At 36.1% G+C, this 12,815-nt stretch overlaps 1 long non-coding RNA gene and 1 gene segment (V, D, J or C); both read right to left on the minus strand.

Annotated features, from left to right (window-relative positions):
• Positions 1 to 1,181: 1,181 nt before the first annotated feature.
• Positions 1,182 to 3,025, minus strand: LOC306998823. The gene is made up of 3 exons (XR_013797673.1): positions 2,945 to 3,025; positions 1,775 to 2,780; positions 1,182 to 1,680 (listed from the first exon to the last, which is right to left on the minus strand). It is a non-coding gene; the product is annotated as an uncharacterized lncRNA (long non-coding RNA).
• Positions 3,026 to 12,150: 9,125 nt separating this feature from the next.
• On the minus strand, positions 12,151 to 12,815 carry LOC306998980 (T cell receptor alpha variable 12-3-like). The segment is given in 4 exons: positions 12,791 to 12,815; positions 12,678 to 12,686; positions 12,249 to 12,576; positions 12,151 to 12,169 (listed from the first exon to the last, which is right to left on the minus strand).

A 12,815-nucleotide genomic window follows, 5' to 3' on the forward strand; every position in this document is an offset into this window, starting at 1 on the left:
AGTACTGCGTAATTAAAGCGATTTTACAGCGTAACCTTCGGTAATTATAGTGTACCTATAACGTACTTACAATATAAGTATAAGGGAACAATATTTTAAGTTTGGGGAATAAAGGGGTAACAACCAGCAGAATTAAAAAAATATGTATACTGTAAGTATTATAGAACTAAGGGGTACTTATTCTACTATTATGATATAACAATCTTACATTTGGGAGCAATTTAGCGAGAACACACTGCGTACCTTTTTGAAATAATGGTGAACCAGTACATACTGTATAGCCTTTTTAAAAATTACAGGGTACATATCTATGCATTTATAAAGTAATATTTTTAACAAAAGTGCACTGAAAACGAAAACTATTGCAACTTTTGCTTAAATATTGGGGAAAGATACTCTTGTTTCATATAGTGGTGCTTGTTACCCTCTTGTTCCATGTAGTTACAGGGTAAATGTGACATTGCGGGCCGTAAATTAAAGTGGTGTTTGTTACCATCTTGTTCCATGTAGTTACAGGGTAAGTTCAATAAAAATGCATACACACAATCTTATATCACTGACTCGGAAACTTTTATTTATTATACAAGCACCACTTGCCCTGTAACCACATCAAACAAGATATATTTCCCAGTATTTAAAAAAATTGCAATAGTCTTAGCTTTTCTTGCCTTAAAACATGTTAGCCCAAACTTAAACATCTGCACTTTTGCTATAATTTTTTTTGTTTATTTTTTATTGTATTTGCATAGATATGTACCCTGTAATTTTTAAAAAGGCTATACAGTATGTACTGGTTCACCATTATTTCAAAAAGGTACGCAGTGTCTGTTCTCTCTAAATTGCTCCCAAATGTAAGATTGTTGTATCATAATAGTAGAATAAGTACCCCTTAGTTCTATAATACTTACAGTATAAATTTGTGTTTAATTCTCCTGGTTGTTATCCCCTTATTCCCAAAACTTTACATATTGTTCCCTTATACTTACATGCAAGTACTTTATAGGTACACTATAATTACAGAAAGTTACACTGTAAATTCCTCTTAATTACAGAGTACTTTTCGGGCTGTAATCTAAAGCGTTACCAGAAACTGTAGTCAACAACCTAATATTGGAATTATGCCAGTCTAATTCATTTATTACACTCTGTGTTAAGTGGACACTCAGTTGTTACATGTTGGAATCAGTTTTAAACAACTTTTAGTGTGTCGTGATTCCCTGAAATATTAACCATTAATACAGATATGAACAGCACATTGATACTTGAAATATTTAATAGTTGAACAGTGCCGCAGTTTTTAAATCCACATTGTGCATCATGATCTTCTGCCTTAAATATAATTTCTCATTCAGTTTTTGTAGGGTGCAGTTGTGTTTCCTATCACTGTGGGCTCCAGGGCACAATAGTACATGGCAGAGTCTTTGACTTCTGTAGAAGAGATAGTCAGATTCATATGTTTGATGACTTTATCAGCCGCAGCGGTCAGACGGAGAGAGGGCTCTGATTTGGGAATGGTTTCAATGAACAAAATGAGGTGCTCAGGTTTAGATCCGGGATACTGACGGTACCACTGCAAATTCAGAACATTGCCAGTGTATTTGCAGATCAGTGTAACATCTTTTCCTTCCAAAACATGCATTTCTGGGATTAATGTTGTTATCACGTCTGCAGCAGCATTCTCTGTAAAAATTAAGAAAGAAAAAAAAAAAATTATAACTGTACTAATTCAGATTGTCAACAGGATAAAGATAAAAACCACTTCTGAATCACTCACCTCTTAGAAGAGAAAATATAATGAATACCAGGAGCAACATCTGCACTAATAAGAGACAATGACTTTGAGATCCAATACTTACAGTTTCCTCCTAGAGTAAAAGTGACTCAATGTAAGTCTGTCTGCTCTGTTTTTAATCTGAACTGAGACTGAACTACAATTGGTTCTTAGAGCTCCACCTTCTGGCAGAATGCAGGTGAGATCACTTTTGCTACAAAATCTCTTCATTTCATAAGGGTTGCATCTTAAACAACAATAATTTTTGGCCTAATATATAATATTTAAGAAGGTTGAACAGGATTCTTTGAACAAATATTTCAAAAAGTATTTGAATGTAACTTTTTTTGTAATAAGTAATAAGGACTGTCATTGTCCGGTGCAAATAAGTACAGTAGCAAACTTATGATAGTAGGAATTTGTCCTGTTTTCATACTCTACTGGCTAACTTAACATATTGTAAATTATAATGTGTTTTGTCTTGTAAAAGTATTATTAAATTACAAATAATTGACAAGAAATAAGTGTGCACTAACATTTGCTAATATAGTAGTTCTCAGTGTAAGGCAACACACACTCAAAGGAAAGGAAAGAGGGGAAAAGACTGAGACACTGCATGGAAAGAAGCTCCTCCCTCTTCGAAATATGACTATACAATATACAAGAAACCTGTTTTTGTACAGTGTAGATTATGTTCCTGTCACTGTGGGCTCCAGAGCACAGTAATACACTGCAGAGTCAGATACAGCAGCAGAGGAGATCTCCAGATCCACATGGTTATCATTATGGAGTTTGATGGACATATGCGGGAGAGGTGGAGAAGCTGGAACTTCAGTTTTAGTAGACTTCATAATCAGAAGCAGAAACTCGGGTCTTGATCCAGGCATCTGCCGGTACCAGTGGAGACTGTAAGCTGATCCATCATATGTACAGGACAGAGTGATGCTGCTTCCTTCAGTTAAAACTACAGATGTTTGGTTTGGTCTGATGACATTCCCATTCGCTTCACCTGCAAAAACAAGAATCAGGCAATGTAATGGATTCAATTTAGAATAGATACAATTTTAAAATAAATAATACAAATAAAATGTATTTATTAAAACTTTATTAAAACATTTATTTTAGTGATGTTCTGGAATACAGTCTAAAATGTGTATGATTAATAGTACTTACAGAAACTGTGGATAAAAATGAAAACAGACAAGATGTGTAACATGTTTCTGTAGTTCAAGTTCAGGCTTCTATCAGTATCTGTATAGGTTGGTCTGTCACGGTTGTCTTTTTGATTTCTTCTGAAGTTTACAAACCTTTGAGCTCCTCCCACACATACGGTACTACTTTTCATCTTACTATCAAGTAAAGTAAAATCATCTTTTTTTAAAATTTCGTTTTAAATGGAGCTTAACTGCCATCAGTTTAAAGAATATCTTTTGCCTTTTAACAATGATAGGAAAGTATGAAAAAAAAAAAAAAAAAAAAAACGATGACCCGGGACCTGTCGTCAAAATACCAAAAGTATGAGAAAAAAAAAAAAAAAAACCATGACCCGGGACTTGAACTCAATTTCATTGTGGATGGAGCTTAACTGCCATCAGTTTAAAGAATATCTTTTGCCTTTTAACAATGATAGGAAAGTATGAAAAAAAAAAAAAAAAAAAAAAACATGACCCGGGACTTGAACTCTGGTCGTCAAAATCCCAAAAGTGTTAAATGTCAGTGTTACACCATTAGGCTATAGGGGACAAGTGCAAAACAAAAGTTTGTTGAGTATTTGAACCTCACTGCTAAGAAACATGAGAGGGGGGGTATGAAAGGTATGAAAGTATGAGTATGAAAAAAGTATGAAAAAAAAAAAAAAAAAAAAAAAAAAAACCATGACCCGGGACTTGAACTCAATTTCTTTGTGGATGGCGCTTAACTGCCATCAGTTTAAAAGGAAAGTATGAAAAAAAAAAAAAAAAAAACGATGACCCGGGACCTGTCGTCAAAATCCCAAAAGTATGAAAAAAAACAAAACATGACCCGGGACTTGAACTCAATTTTTTTGTGGATGGAGCTTAACTGCCATCAGTTTAAAGAATATATTTTGCCTTTTAACAATTATAGGAAAGTATGAAAAAAAAATAAAAAAATGATGACCCGGGACCTGTCGTCAAAATCCCAAAAGTATGAAAAAAAAAAAAAAAAAAACATGACCCGGGACTTGAACTCAATTTTTTTGTGGATGGAGCTTAACTGCCATCAGTTTAAATAATATCTTTTGCCTTTTAACAATGATAGGAAAGTATGAAAAAAAAAAAAAAAAAAACATGACCCAGGACCTGTCGTCAAAATCCCAAAAGTATGAAAAAAAAAAAAAACATGACCCGGGACTTGAACTAAATTTTTTTGTGGATGGAGCTTAACTGCCATCAGTTTAAAGAATATATTTTGCCTTTTAACAATTATAGGAAAGTATGAAAAAAAAAAAAAAAACGATGATCTGGGACCTGTCGTCAAAATCCCAAAAGTATGAAAAAAAAAAAAAAAAAAAACATGACCCGGGACTTGAACTCAATTTTTTTGTGGATGGAGCTTAACTGCCATCAGTTTAAAGAATATATTTTGCCTTTTAACCATGATAGGAAAGTATGAAAAAAAAAAAAAAAAAAAAAAAAAAACGATGACCCAGGACCTGTCGTCAAAATCCCAGAAGTATGAAAAAAAAAAAAAAAAAAAAAAAAAACATGACCCGGGACTTGAACTCAATTTCTTTGTGGATGGAGCTTAACTGCCATCAGTTTAAAAGGAAAGTATGAAAAAAAAAATACCTGGCAAGGGGACTGCCGATGAAAACTAGCCTGTGGATAACTCGGGTACACTTACATTTGATCTGAATGTTGATTAGTGCACATTGTCCCTTTTCAAATAAACAAACAAATAAATACAATTTTTGAAACCATTTAAATGGATCCTGAATATCCAATTATGAGGCTACCTCTTGATAAGAACAGCGCATAAATGTGTGAGACATTTGCTAATTAATTTGTATATTATGTTGCTGTTACTTCCAGTTTCTATAAGGCATAGACAGTTTTCCTGTCACTGTGGGCTGCAGGGCACAGTAGTAAACAGCAGAATCATCCACATGTGTAGAGGATATTCTCAGATTCATTCGCTTGATTCTTTTATCGGCCATTGCATACGAAGCTTGGGCTCTGAATGACCAGTGGTCTCAGTGTACAAAATGAGAAACTCAGGTTTGGATGTGGGATACTGGCGGTAACACTGCAAACTGCGAATATTGTAGTTGTAGGACAGTGTAACATCTTCTTTTGCTAAAACATGCTTCTCCATGGATAATGAGGTTATCACATCTGCATCAGCATTCTGTTTAAAAAAATAAGAAGCAAATATTACAATTCATGGACTAAGTACGTTTATGTAATCAGGTGGTTGGTTTACTAACACAATTAAACAGCAAAAAAAGAAGAAGAAAGAAATTGTCCTATTTGGAAATGATTCTTATTCACCACTTAACATTAAAAAGACAAAATATGACGAGGACCAGGAGGAACATCATCAAGAGCAAAAAGGCCTTTAGAGACAAGACATGGAGTTTCCTCCTAACTGACTCAGTTTATATCTGTGCACTCTGTGTTGAAATAACTGAAATGAGAGCTCCACCTTCTGGCAGAACTCATGCTGAACCAGGGCTTTCTGGTGTATAACTGATGTAATATAAAAAACAACAACAACAACAACAACAACAAAAAACCTCTGGTTAAGTTTGCCATTGTTTTTTGTTGGATGTAACTAAAACAACGAAGCTGTGAAAATGTATGTTGAGTGTTTTTGGTAAATGAATTGCAGCTATTGTATGGCAACATGATAAACAGGTTACACGTCCATCTACAAAAATAACCATTAATCTATTTAGTATAATGTTCAAAGGAAAGCAGAGGCCTACTCCAGGTGGAGGTACACACACACACACGCACACACACACACACACACACACACACACACACACACACACACACACACACACACACACACACACACACACACACACACACACACACACACACACACACACACACACACACACACACACACACACACACACAGTAAGTAAAATAAAGATTTTTGGAGTACTATTTCAGTCCTTTTACTTCAAAATTTCATGTCACCATTTTTTTTTTTCAGTTTGTACTTTATTTCTTTAAATAATGGCGTTTTTGAACATACCAGTAATTTTTCGAAGAGAAATGTGTCTTCAGCAACTCAAGCCTGGAAAGACCTGCTTTGAACTTTAAAAAGTTAACTCTGTCAAAACTGAACTGGACATGGAATGGTTTGTAAATTCTTAAAGTATTTTGAATGTGAATTTCAAGGACCAGAATATATTTCTTGTATGGATGGTGATTGATTATCTTGGTATTTTTTTCAGTACATTTTTGTATTGATTACAAATTCATTCATTGCCATGTTGTAAATTACTTTTCTCTTTGAGGAGTAATGACCTCGGAAATATTAACCATTAATAATATTAGACTATGTCTTAATACAGATATGAACAGCACATTGATGCTTTAAACATTTGATATTTGTAGAGTCCCACTGTTTTTAAATGTGCATTGTGCATCATGATCTTCTGCCTTAAATAATGTCTCATTCAGTTTTTGTAGGGTGCAGTTGTGTTTCCTGTCACTGTGGGCTCCAGGGCACAATAGTACATGGCAGAGTCTTTGACTTCTGTAGAAGAGATAGTCAGATTCATATGTTTGATGATTTTATCAGCCGCAGCGGTCAGACGGAGAGAGGGCTCTGAATTGGGAATGGTTTCAATGAACAAAATGAGGTGCTCAGGTTTGGATCCGGGATACTGACGGTACCACTGCAAATTTCGAACACTTTCAGTGTATTTGCAGATCAGTGTAACATCTTTTCCTTCCAAAACTGGCTTTTCTGTGAATAATGGTGTTATCACGTCTGCAGCAGCATTCTCTGTTTAAAACAAATAAACAAACACAAACAAAAATTAAGCATTTCTAATGGAAAAATTTAAATTGTCAACAGTATAATAAGGGGAGGAAACATTTCCGCATTAATTGTTATGAATCACTCACCTTTTAGAAGAGAAAATATAATGAATACCAGGAACAACATCTGCACTAATAAGAGACAATGACTTTGAGATCCAAGACTTACAGTTTCCTCCTAGAGCAAAAGTGACTCAATGTAAGTCTGTCTGCTCTGTTTTTAATCTGAACTGAGACTGAACTACAATTGGTTCTTAGAGCTCCACCTTCTGGCAGAATGCAGGTGAGATCACTTTTGCTACATATCTCTTAATTTCACAAGGGATGTATCTTGAACAAGTAAGATTTTTAGGCCTAATAGATAATAGTTAAGAAGATTTAACATGATTCTTTGAACAAATATTTCAAAAAGTATTTGAATGTAATTTTTGGTTTGTGTCCAGTGCAAAAGAATCCAGTAGCAAATGATAGTAGGAATTTGTCCTGTCTATGAGTTCATACTGTACTGGTTAACTTAACATATTGTAAATTATAGTGTGTTTTGTCTTGTAAAAGTTGTCTTAAATTACCAATAATTGACAAGAAATATGCTAAATAAGTGTGCACTAACATTTGCTAATATAGTAGTTCTCAGTGTAAGGCAACACACACTCAAAGGAAAGGAAAGAGGGGAAAAGACTGAGACACTGCATGGAAAGAAGCTCCTCCCTCTTCGAAATATGACTATACAATATACAAGAAACCTGTTTTTGTACAGTGTAGATGATTTTCCTGTCACTGTGGGCTGCAGAGCACAGTAATACACTGCAGAGTCAGATACAGCAGCAGAAGAGATCTCCAGATCCACAAGTTTATCATGAAGTTTAATGGACATGTGCGGGTGAGGTCGGTCAGCTTTGGTGACAAACTTTGAAGACTTCATAATCAGAAGCAGAAACTCGGGTCTTGATCCAGGCATCTGCCGGTACCAGTGGAGACTGTAAGCTGATCCATCATATGTACAGGACAGAGTGATGCTGCTTCCTTCAGTTAAAACTACAGATGTTTGGTTTGGTCTGATGACATTCCCATTCACTTCACCTGCAAAAATGTAGGCAATGTAATGGATTCAATTTAGAGTAAAGCAAATTGAATCTTTTTTTTTAATATATTTTTTTGTGATGTTCTGAAATACAGAGCAAAATGTACATGAGTAATACTTACAGTAACTTAGGATAAATGTTAAAACAGAAGAGATGAGTAACATGATTCTGTAGTTTGAGTTCAGATTATATCAGTATGAAGGTAAGACATTGTTTTCTCTGATTTATTCTGTAGGAGTCGACAAAATATTGAGCTCCTCCCACACATACTGTAGGCTACCTCCTTGCTCATCTTATACCCTACAAATACTCAATATATAGAAAGAAACTGTAGCCAACAACCTAATATTGGAATTATGCCAGTCTAATTCATTTATTACACTCTGTGTTAAGTGGACACTCAGTTGTTACATGTTGGAATAAGTTTTTAAACAACTTTTAGTGTGTCGTGATTCCCTGAAATATTAACCATTAATACAGATATGAACAGCACATTGATACTTTAAATATTCAATAGTTGTACAGTGCCGCTGTTTTTAAATCCACATTGTGCATCATGATCTTCTGCCTTAAATATAATTTCTCGTTCAGTTTTTGTAGGGTGCAGTTGTGTTTCCTGTCACTGTGGGCTGCAGGGCACAATAGTACATGGCAGAGTCTTTGACTTCTGTAGAAGAGATAGTCAGATTCATATGTTTGATGACTTTATCAGCCGCAGCGGTCAGACGGAGAGAGGGCTCTGATTTGGGAATGGTTTCAATGAACAAAATAAGGTGCTCAGGTTTGGATCCGGGATACTGACGGTACCACTGCAAATTCTGAACAGTGCCAGTGTAGTTGCAGATCAGTGTAACATCTTTTCCTTCCAAAACATGCATTTCTGGGATTAATGTTGTTATCACGTCTGCAGCAGAATTCCCTGTAAAAAGTAAGAAAGAAAAAAAATATTATTTCTATAACTGTACTAATTCAGATTGTCAACAGGATAAAGAGAGAAAAAAAAACACTTCTGAATCACTCACCTCTTAGAAGAGAAAATATAATGAATACCAGGAGCAACATCTAATAAGAGACAATTGACTTTGAGAGTCAAGACTTACAGTTTCCTCCTAGAGTAAAAGTGACTCAACATATGTCTGCTCTGTTTTTAAACAATTGAACTGTGACTAGAAGGTTTCCTAGAGCTCCACCTTCTGGCAGAATACATTGCACCTACAGTACCAGTGTGTCTGAAATTTCAAGAGAAACAAAGGGAAATGTTAACTGATATTTTTTTAGGTTTAAAGAACAGTGAAAGTTAGTTCTGGCAATATTATATTATTATATAGGCTAATTTTATTTAATTATAATTATATGGCACAAACAAAATAATGTGCAGATTGTGCACTGTATGTTATTGGAACTTTTCAGCAAGTATGAACACAGCATGGGACTTGCACTTGGCTGCATCCCGAGGAAAAAAGTTTTTTTGAGGCTCTTCATCAGTTGAAGTCACGAATTCTGCAAACTCCTGATAGCAGTGGGAAGCTGGCAAAAACTGAATCAACTTTTATTATTTTTTTCTAATTGAAAAATCAGGCATAGCCTATTAAGCAAGATTAGAAAGTAATTTAAAAACCTGAATCAACCGTGAGTGATAGCGACACCAAGTGTAAATTGCAGAGTTGGAAAGTAACACACTACTTTCATTACAGTAGCCTACTTGGATACATTTCTTTTTATACTTTTTTTAAATACAATTAAATTGTGGTAGGCCTACTTTTAGTTTAGTTGAATCAAATAAGCCTCGGTTTCGATTTCAACATTTTCGGCTGCGTGAAATCAGCGGATGGATGTTTCGATCATGTTAGTGAATGTGAGCGAGCTATACTCATTGCTCATATTCTGATTTTAAATGGTCATTTTGCCCACCCTGGAAATGGGTAAAACCATTGATATTAGCAGAGCACAGAGCAGTTGAAGTAGACAACTCGGCTCATCCAAGAACGTGCATTTATTGCATGTTCAAACGTCTCACTTCACCTTCTTTGCATTTGTGTTAATGCCCCTTTTTAAAAAGAATTTTTACATTTTTAGTCATAAAATAGAATTGCTCCTGGCAACAGATGCTCAAGGGCTAGCTAGTATGTTAGCTTAGCATAGCGTCAAAACACAGCAATTTATGAGATTAATAACATATTTTGCATATTAACATCAGTGGAGTAATAATTTCCATATCTCATCTGACGTGGGCATGGCTTTTTCTGAATGAGAGAAATGTCTTTATTTGGGGTACAGCGACAGCCTTTGTTCATAACGAAACAGACATGAGAGGCTGTTTAGCCTTCATAATGCACACATCTCCCCATAATAATAATAATAATAATAATAAAGTTATTTTAGTTCTTTTTCAACAATCTACTTATTACTCTATTATTATTTCAGTACTTCTACTTGTATTGTGAATTATTAGCCAGCAGCCATATCATCCTGTAGCCCAAGACTGGTTGCCCACTGAAGCTAAGCAGGGCTGAGCCTGGTTAGTACTTGGATGCGAGACCTTCTGGGAAAACCAGGTTGCTGCTGGAAGAGGTGTTAGTGAGGCCAGCAGGGGGCGCTCACCCTGTGGTCTGTGTGGGTCCTAACACCCCAGTGTAGTGACGGGGAAACTATACTGTCAAAGAGCACCGTCCTTCGGATGAGACGTTAAACCGAGGTCCTGACTCTCTGTGGGCCAAATTTGCCCAGTGGCCTCTGTCCATCATGGCCTCCTAATCATCCCCATATATATATACTGTATACTAATTGGCTACATCACTGTCTCCTCTCCACCAGTAAGCTGGTGTGTGGTGGGCGTTCTGGCGCAATATGGCTGCCGTCGCATCATCCAGGTGGATGCTGCACATTGGTGGTGGTTGAGGAGATTCCCCCTTCTAAAGCGCTTTGAGTGTTGAGAAAAGCTCTATATAAATGTAATGATTATTATTATTATATTATTATTTCTTAAGTAAATAATTGTTAAGTTATACCATTAGCAAGATTTTGTGCAAAGTTGAGCAGACAAATTAGAATCAACCTAAAGGCAAAATCTGACCTGAAAAAAAGAAGAAGACAGAATTAATCTTAATGTAAGATAAAACTCATAGATTATACTATTGGAAAAAACTCACAAAATGAAAAGACAGTCTCTTCTGTCTCACTTAGTCATACAGTGCCACCTCCTGGCAAAACAGTTAAACGTTTTCTCATTACAAATGGGAGATTTGTAAACCTTTGACTATATGAATATGTTATTATGACCTGTTCAGCAAAAGGAGAGACTGTGATGATGCATTGGCATTTGAGACAGGATGAAGTAAGTATTTAGAGCTTCATCTTGAATGATGGCATGGGAGGTTTTTGTATGATGCTGTCAGATTTCCTGTCACTGTGGGCACCAGGGCACAGTAATACAAGGCAGAATCTGCCTGTACAGCAGAGGAGATCTTCAGATGCACTTGTTTATTATCTTGATGAACTTCAGCAGAAAATCTGTCTGGTCTATCTTCACTCATAACTCCATTTGGGAAGATGTAAAGGAGGAACTCCGGTTTGGATCTGGGATATTGTCTGTACCATTGTAAATTCTGTACAGTACCCGTATGGCCTTTGTAACTGCAGGACAGAGTAACAGCTTCACCAACAAGTCTATTTTCATCCCCTGACAAGGGTTTTATTGCATCTGCCTCTGTGTGGCCTATAAATGAAGAAAGAAAACTGGTTAGACAAATCAAACTATATCTAAATGATAAAACGTAGTTGTAAATAAGAAAACAGTAACTGGTCTAGATTTGAGAGAAAAATTGTCTTGATCTTACCAATAAATGTCCACAAAAAACGGAGGAGAGTGAAAATAATCATGATAGCAGACATCTGAAGAAGAATCTGAAAGACTTGAGTATCATTCAGACTGGATGCCTTTGAATTCTGACAACCTCCTTCAGATGAAAATGCTTCTACATCATGATATTAAGCTCCGCCTTCTGGCAATATTATTTACTTCTGTAATGGAGTCTCTATAGGTCCTGTCCCAAATGGAACCCTAAGCCCTTGTAGTCTTCCTCCTAGTCCACACTTTCGTGACTTGATGCAGCTTTGACTGTCAGGTTAGTCTGCTGTGGAGAAAGTTAACAAGTTAAACACAGTGACTGAAGAGCCCCCAGGGTCCACTCATGGTGCCGACACTGCCCCCACTTCTGTGTGTGTGTTCTCTATGGAAATATGTGTTGTGTTGGTAAGCCTACTTGTGGATTCATTAAGAGATCTTAGAGTTACTGAGAAACAACACACAGAATACATGTACATGTTAAGCATCAATTAAAAGCATGGCTAATATGCAGGAAGATTACGTACAGAGGAAAAGGGTTTCCTGTCACTGTGGGCACCAGGGCACAATAATACTGTGCAGAGTCTGTTACTTTAGCAGGGCTGATTTCCAGTTCCATGAGCTTTCTGTGTTTGTCAACTTTAGCAGAAAACCAGCGGGCTGATGGATCTGCTTTAACTGGATCTCCAGATTCAGTGATGGAGAGAAGGAGTTCTGGTTTGGATCTCTGATACTGACGATACCACAGTAGATTGTAAACAGCACCACTGTAGTTACAGGAGAGAGTAACACTGTTACCATCATGAACTTCTTTTTCAGGACCATGAGATGTTATTACATCACCAAGAGAGTCTCCTGCAGAAAAAAAAAACATACTAAATGTACTATTGTGACCATGTAATATTAACACGTTTAAATCAAAATATGTGGTGATAAATAAAATAAACGAATCTCACCTGCTAGAACTGAAAATATTACAAGTGCACAGAGCAGCATGATGGAATGAAATGACAAACTCAGATGTGCCTTTTCTTCACTAGAACACTGTGATTTAAGTCTGGAGCTCCACCCTGTGGCAAGATTTGATCTTCCAT

Source organism: Phoxinus phoxinus (genome assembly GCF_949152265.1).
Source record: "Phoxinus phoxinus genome assembly, chromosome: 5".
NCBI classification, from domain to species: Eukaryota; Metazoa; Chordata; class Actinopteri; order Cypriniformes; family Leuciscidae; genus Phoxinus; species Phoxinus phoxinus.